Raw genomic sequence first — 7,632 nt, forward strand, 5'->3', positions numbered from 1 at the left:
TACAAATGAAGAAGAATTTCACTAAATTATAGTACTCTACCTAGAGTTGAAATTAAAAGTATAGAGTATATTTGATTGAGGTTATCAAATAATGATCACTAGAAATTATGTCCGCACGTGGCTGCGGAATTGAAAATTAAATGAAAGATTATGTTTAAAATATATAAAAATGGTGTTCCAAAAGATTAATAATATTTACATTGAAAACGTTGAGTAGATTGTTATATCAAAATTTGACCATAGGTAGACCATGTGGCTTTGGATCGATATTAGTACTAACATAAAAATAAAAAAAAATTTAACGAAAAACTGTCGGTACTATTCATTTTAATAAAAAAAAACCATATTTTTACACTAAAAAATCAATTTTGGTGCTATCATTTTACCCTTTATTTTATCTTTATAATTAAAATTCAAAATTTTTAAGTCATTTTCATTAGTTTTCTTTACAAAAAAATTATGAAATATTGTGCTATTTCCCACTATTCAAATCGGTACAATATCGATACCAGAGTTCAAATAACATTTGATTCTTCAATGTTTCACCCATAAAATACTAATTTCCCAGCAAAATAACTCGATTATACAACATGCAGAGCAGCTTAAAATGTTAAATATTAACCCAGATACAATGTGGGAAAATTAAAAGACTTTCCTTATTCAATTTTCCCACCATTTCTCAGGCACCACATAGGTAAAATCGAAAAAAAAATTGAGGAAAAAAAAAGGGAAGGGAAATTAAAAGAAATCATCGATGGAGGCGGCAAGGTTGAGGACGTTCTTGCCGACGGAGCTGACTTTGGGAACAATGCAATCGCCGAGAAACGAAGTGATGAGTAGCGTTTAGAGGGTGAGGCTGCGAAGCAATTGATCTTACCCACTCTGTATTCATCGACTGCTAAACAAAGAAAAATGAGATAAAACAAAAGAAATTCTTGTAGAAATAAGTTTGTAGAAGTGGGAAAATTGGCAGTGATTACAATTTGTAAAAGGAGCAATTGATCCTACCCACTATGCTTCAGCGATGGATAGATGCGTCGATGTTCACTTGGATTGCTAAAAATCTTGTATAAATAAATTTGAAACCCTCATACCTTAAATTGTAGACGGCGACACGGTACGGTTCGATGGCGTTCGTACGAAAACAACTCGCCAGAATCAGAAGACCTAGAACCTAGCCGCTTAACACTTGAAATTGATTTGTTGGTTTCGAAGTTCGGATAAGTGCGGGAATTCGCTTTGCTGATTTGAGGGTTTTAGGTTTTCTTCGATTTATTGGTTTGAGGTTTCGAATATTTGTTCTGTTAATTGTGAGCAACAGAGTTAAAGTAGACGATGTTTTGCCAAATGAGACGAGGAGGCGGAAGGGAAGAAGCGGTGAAGATCCACGCGTCCCCATTCTACTCTCCGTTTGACAGCAACGCAAAAGTGGCAAAGTTGAAATAACAACAAAAAAGCCGGGGTAAAAAGGGAAGCACACTGTTAATGAACAGTAAATTCTCCGTTGAGTTTTAGTATATGTATAATTTTTGTCAATTCTTCATTTTTATTTCCTGTCCATAAATCGGAGTGATGATGGTTCCATATGGTGAGGGAAAGGCAAGGCAAGCCTTGACGATTTTTTGTGAGATGACTGATGTCTAAATTTGTACGCAGCCAATTGGAAAGTTGGGAAATCAAAGCTTGATAAGACGGCACTAACTCGGATTTTTGCTTGTTTATCCCTTAAGCATGTGTCTTTCAAAACATCCACTTCCAGATGGTGAATCTCCTCCTCGACACCTACGAGTTCACTACCAAATCGAAATTATTGAGTTTGCCCCACCGTGTTGCCGACATGCCACCAACCGTTTTAATCGTGTTCATGGAAAACGAATATTTTGGTTTAAAATTAAAAAAAATAAAAGAGACAGACAAAGTGACGGACTATAGAAGATTGATTAGAAATTTAGAAGGGGCCGAAAAAAGAAGCCTTTCGGGTGGTCTTTTGGACGATCAGCATGCAATTTGTGCACGAGGACAATGACTTTTTTACACAAATTTTGTAAGATCTATTATGTAATGTATAATAATGATTCATTCGTCTATTTATTTATTTTTTTCAAAAACTTTGAATTCCGATGATTTTTTATGAACATAATATTTGAGAGAATATCTAGAAAATAAACAATTAAATTGTTGAAATATATGAAGTAAAATTTTACAATTCACCAAATCTGCACAAAGTTGGTCGATTTTATTTATTTTAGAAAAGACGCAAAGAATGTCGTCAAGATTCGTTCAATAAAACGTTTTTATTAAGAAAATTAGATAAGACAGTTGTGGGCAAGTTTTGTCTCCATGATATGATCATGAAGAAAGACATACATGGAAATAAACTTTTGATGACAGTAAAATGTTTAGAGTGCCGATGACAGTAAAATGTTTAGAGTGTAAATAATTAAATGCGTAAAGTAATATCTAGAAACTAATTATGTGGCATGATATACTTGTTTTGCATCAATGGGAGAAGTTGAATATCAGAGTGTGCGACGAACAAACTATAAAATATGAATATTATTAAACGAACGAGAATGTTGAAACGGCTACAAAACCCTAAGAGGCTACATTGTGAATGACTTATAATCTCTAAATAACAAAGCTCTCTATTTATAATAAACTAACTCTAGTCCCTAATAAGTAAGGAAACAAAAACCTAATTCAAATGGGCTAAGCCCAAATCCAAACACTAAATAAATAACTATTTTCCAACAAAATGCGATTCAGATTGAGATTACATTTAACATAAAATACAAACAAATAAAATTAATAAAGAAGAGAGTATGAATGTTCGAAGAAAGAAATGAGCAACACGAGGTAGCAAAGTTTGGAAGTGTACTTGTCCAAAAAAATGTTAGGAAGTGTATAGTGTTGGCCATTCAAGATCGAATCCATCAAACCTAGTTGTAATTAAACATGCATTAACCCTAATGACAGAAACGTTAGGTTATTAACACTAACCTGCATTGGAAGCCATTGTGATAACTGCTGCAATATGATCTTCTTGTTAGTTTATAAGTGTATATGCTGAAATGTAATAAGAGTTGAGCTTTAAATGTCAGCCTTTGGATCATAGTCCAAGTGTGCAGCTAAGATGTAATCTTAGATTAAGTGATGGTTTATGCCATGTGCCATTACCTTATAGGGTAAATGAATGAAGGGCTAGATTTAAGTGATGTAATGAAGGAATATTCTTTATTCCTAATTTGCTACATGTGCCAAGAGTGCGTGGGAAATGAAACATCATCAATCTCAGTTTTGTTTCTTATTCAAGCTTGATCTTTCTCTCTCTCTAAAATTCTCACTTCCTCTCTCTTAAAACTCTAAATCTCCAGTATTCATAGTTTGTTGATTGAAAGAAGCTTACATACAAGATCATAGTTTGTATGCTAACACTTATGTTGAATTATAAGTGTTGAGCTGAAAAGTTTAGAATAAGATTGTTTAAATTGGTGTATTCACTTGTGCAAAATAATGCCAAGTGTAAAGTTCTGTTTTGTAAAAGGCCATGAGTGCCATGTGTTGGTTGATCCATGTAATTAGGTAGATGAGTGACTAAGATGAAATGTAGTGTATGTGTGGTCCCAAGTTTAAGGCCAACAGTTATGTAAAAGCATGTGCTTCGTGCTCTTTCAAATACACAGAAAATATTCCTCTGCAACTTTGACAGAGAGAAAAGAAACCATTCAGCTTCCTCTGTGTTCCTTGTTTTGTTCTCCGTCCAGCTCTCTTTCTCTAGATCAAAACCTGTGAATTCATCTACACTAACATGGTATCAGAGCCAGGTTGGATTTAACCATCTGGGCGTAAATCTGTGAAGTTATTGAGCTAAATCGAAGCTCTCTTGAAGCTCCGTGAAGGTTGTCAATTTAGATCAAAAACATGTCTGGATCTAGAGGCTCAGAAGTGAGGACTCCAGTTTTCTCCAGTGAGAACTACAAGTTCTGGAGAATTAAAATGGCAACAATATTCAAATCTCTTGGGTTATGGAATCTAGTAGAGAAGGGGATTACAACCTCCAATCCGAAGAAGAATGAAGCTGGAGAAGCATCGGAGGATGATGAAGAAATGGTAGCTGCTTTGATGAAAGACGCAAAGGCTTTGGGAATCATTCAGAATGCAGTCTCGGATCAAATCTTCCCACGAATCGCCAATGCCGAGTCAGCTAAGATGGCATGGGATTTGTTGTACGGAGAATATCATGGTGGTGATCAGGTACGATCTGTGAAATTGCAGAATCTTAGAAGAGAATTTGAATATGCTAGGATGCGAGATGATGAGATTTATCTAGCTATCTTACACGGTTGAATGAACTAATTAATCAGATGAGAACATTTGGCGAATCTTTGTCGAATGAGAGACTTGTGCAGAAGGTTCTGATTAGTCTTAGTAAACCTTATGATTCTATATGTTTGGTTATAGAAAACACAAAGTGTTTGCAGGAGGTAGTTGCAATCTTAAAGAGTCAAGAACAACGGTTTAATTTGCATACTGTTGATACTACTGGGAAAGCATTTTCATCTTTCTCAGTGAGTTCAAAGGAGCAAAATAGGGGCGAAGGTCAATCTGGTTCATCTCAGTTCCAGAAGAATTGGAATAATAAGGGCAAGAAATGGGGTTAAAACCCAAGTTTCAGCAGAAATTTCCTGCTAATTCTGCACATAATGCACAGTCAATGGGTCAGATAGGTACAAAACCACAGTGCAGGGTATGCTCTAAGTTTCACTTTGGAGAATGTAGGTATAAAGGGAAACCCAAATGCTATAACTGTGAAAAGTTTGGACACTGGCTAGAGAGTGCACAGTAGGTAAATCAGTGCAAAAGGCAAACAGTGCTAATCAAGTTGAGGTGATAGGGAACTTGTTTTATGCAAATAGCACAATCACTGAATCAAAAGTGAATGGAGAATGGTATGTTGACAGTGGGTGTAGCAACCATATGACAGGGGATTCAAAGTTGTTGATAGACATGAAGACAAATGTGGTTGGCAAGGTTCAAATGCCCACAGGAGAACTTATGAATGTGGCAGGTTTTGGTACACTTGTGATAGACACAAGCAAAGGCAGAAAATATGTCAAGGAAGTAATGTACCTACCTGGTTTGAAGGAAAACTTGTTAAGTGTGGGTCAGATGGATGAACACGGTTACTACCTGATATTTGGGGGAAAGATGTGTAGTATCTTTGATGGTCCATCATTGGATTGTTTGGTACTCAAAGTTGAAATGAAAAAGAACAGGTGTTATCCTTTGACACTGATACCAAATGATCAGGTTGTATTAAGAGCAAGTATTTCTAAGTCTACTTGGATATGGCACAAGAGACTAGGCCATCTGCATTTTAGAGGTCTTCAACAGCTTAAGAACAAAGAAATGGTGCATGGTCTTCCAGTTTTAGAAGAAGTGGATGAAGTTTGTGAAGGCTGTCAGTTTGGGAAACAGCATAGAGAATGGTTTCCAAAAAATCAGGCATGGAGAGCAAGCAAACCTCTAGAGCTGGTGCATGTAGATCTTTGTGGTCCTATGCAAAATGATTCTCTTGCGGGTAACAAATATTTTATGCTTCTTGTAGATGACTGTACAAGAATGATGTGGGTTTATTTTCTGAAATACAAGTAAGATGCATTGATCTGTTTTAGAAAATTCAAATCCATGGTGGAGTTGCAAAGTGGTTTTAAAGTAAAATGTCTGAGAAGTGACAGAGGGGGTGAATTCACATCTTGTGAATTCAACAAAATGTGTGAAGATGCAGGGATTCAAAGACAGTTTTCTATGGCTTATACTCCACAACATAATGGAATGGTAGAAAGGAAGAACAGAGCTGTAGTTGAAATGGCAAAAGCTATGCTTCATGACAAGGGACTACCTTACTATTTATGGGCAGAATCTGTACTCACAGCTGTCTACATACTGAATAGGTGTCCTACAAGAGCTCTTGGAGAAGTAACTCCATTTGAAGCATTCAGTGGTCAAAAACCTAGAATTGCACATCTTAGAATTTTTGGTTGTTTATGTTATGTACATACACCAAGTGAGTTGAGACAGAAACTAGATGCAAAGAGTTTCAAGGGCATATTTGTAGGTTATGCAACCTGTGAAAAGGGGTACATAGTGTATGATCCCCTTAGTAAAAAGCTTATACTCTCAAGGGATGTAGTGTTTGCTGAAAATGCAGCCTGGGAATGGAAGAAAACTTCTGAGAATTATGTAACTGTGTTGAATCATAATGAGTTATCTGAGATGCCTAAATGTATTTCATCAGAGACAACTCCAGCAGGAAATGACTATGCTTTGTCACCAAGTGTGGTATCTTCTCATGAATCTGTAAGTGATGTGAACAGCAGCATGAGAAAGACTCAAGCCTTTGATCACACTCCATTGAGATGGAGGAATCTAGATGATGTTCTAGCACAATGCAATCTTTGCATTATGGAACCTGAAAAATTTGAAGAGGCAACTAAAGATGAATCATGGATGAAAGCTATGAAAGATGAATTGTCAATGATTGAGAAGAATGCAACATGGGATCTAGTGAACAGACCATGTGATAAACCTATAATTGGGGTTAAGTGGGTATTCAAGACCAAGCTTAATCTTGATGGGACAGTGCAAAAGCATAAGGCAAGGTTGGTAGCCAAGGGATATGCTCAGAAACCAGGTGTGGATTACAATGAAACGTTTGCCCCTGTAGCTAGACTTGATACAATTAGGACTCTAATTGCCTTGGCAGCTCAGAAAAGTTGGAAATTATACCAACTAGATGTGAAATCTGCTTTTCTGAATGGAGTACTTGAAAAAGAGGTTTATGTAGAACAACCAGATGGGTTTGTGATCAAGGGGAGTGAAGACAAGGTGTACAAGCTTCATAAAGCTTTGTATGGTCTAAAGCAGGCACCAAGGGCCTGGTATAGTGAAATTGATACATACTTTGCTCACTGTGGGTTTGTGAAAAGTCAAAGTGAAGCTACTCTTTACATCAAAGCAAGGGGAGGAGAAATTCTAATTGTTTCAATCTATGTGGATGACATAGTGTATACTGGAAATAGCACTGAGATGTTGAAGGAGTTCAAGGAAGACATGATGATAAAATATGAGATGACAGATTTGGGACTTCTTCACCATTTTCTTGGTATGGGAGTTATTCAAACTCACACAAGCATCTTTATCCATCAAAGAAAATATGTTGCTTCCTTGTTGGATAAGTTTGGTTTGAATGAGTGTAAATCTGTGTTCATACCTCTTGTTTCATCAGAGAAGTTATGCAAAGATGATGGCAGTGGTTCAGCAAGTGAGGAACAGTATCGAAGAATTGTGGGAAGTTTGTTGTATCTCACAGTTACTCGACCAGATATAATGTATGCTGCAAGCCTTCTAGCTCGATTCATGCACTGTCCTACAAACAAACACTTTGGAACAGCCAAAAGAGTGCTTAGATACATCAAGGGAACATTAGACTATGGTCTGGAGTATGTAAAAGGAAAGAATGCAATGTTAATCGGATTTTGTGATAGTGATTGGGGAGGATCTGTTGATGACAGCAAAAGTACTTCTGGTTATGCATTTTCTTTTGGCAGTGGAGTGTTCTCGTGGGCCTCT

General features: G+C 36.5%; 1 long non-coding RNA gene across 1 annotated transcript; it reads right to left on the reverse strand.

Moving 5' to 3' along the window:
• Nucleotides 1-457: 457 nt before the first annotated feature.
• On the reverse strand, nucleotides 458-1,498 carry LOC139191470 (uncharacterized). Its single transcript, XR_011575540.1, has 2 exons — nucleotides 1,095-1,498; nucleotides 458-895 (listed from the first exon to the last, which is right to left on the reverse strand). It is a non-coding gene; the product is annotated as an uncharacterized lncRNA (long non-coding RNA).
• Between the last annotated feature and the right edge of the window lie 6,134 nt (nucleotides 1,499-7,632).

This window comes from Malus domestica, chromosome 14 (assembly GCF_042453785.1).
Source record: "Malus domestica chromosome 14, GDT2T_hap1".
NCBI lineage: Eukaryota > Viridiplantae > Streptophyta > Magnoliopsida > Rosales > Rosaceae > Malus > Malus domestica.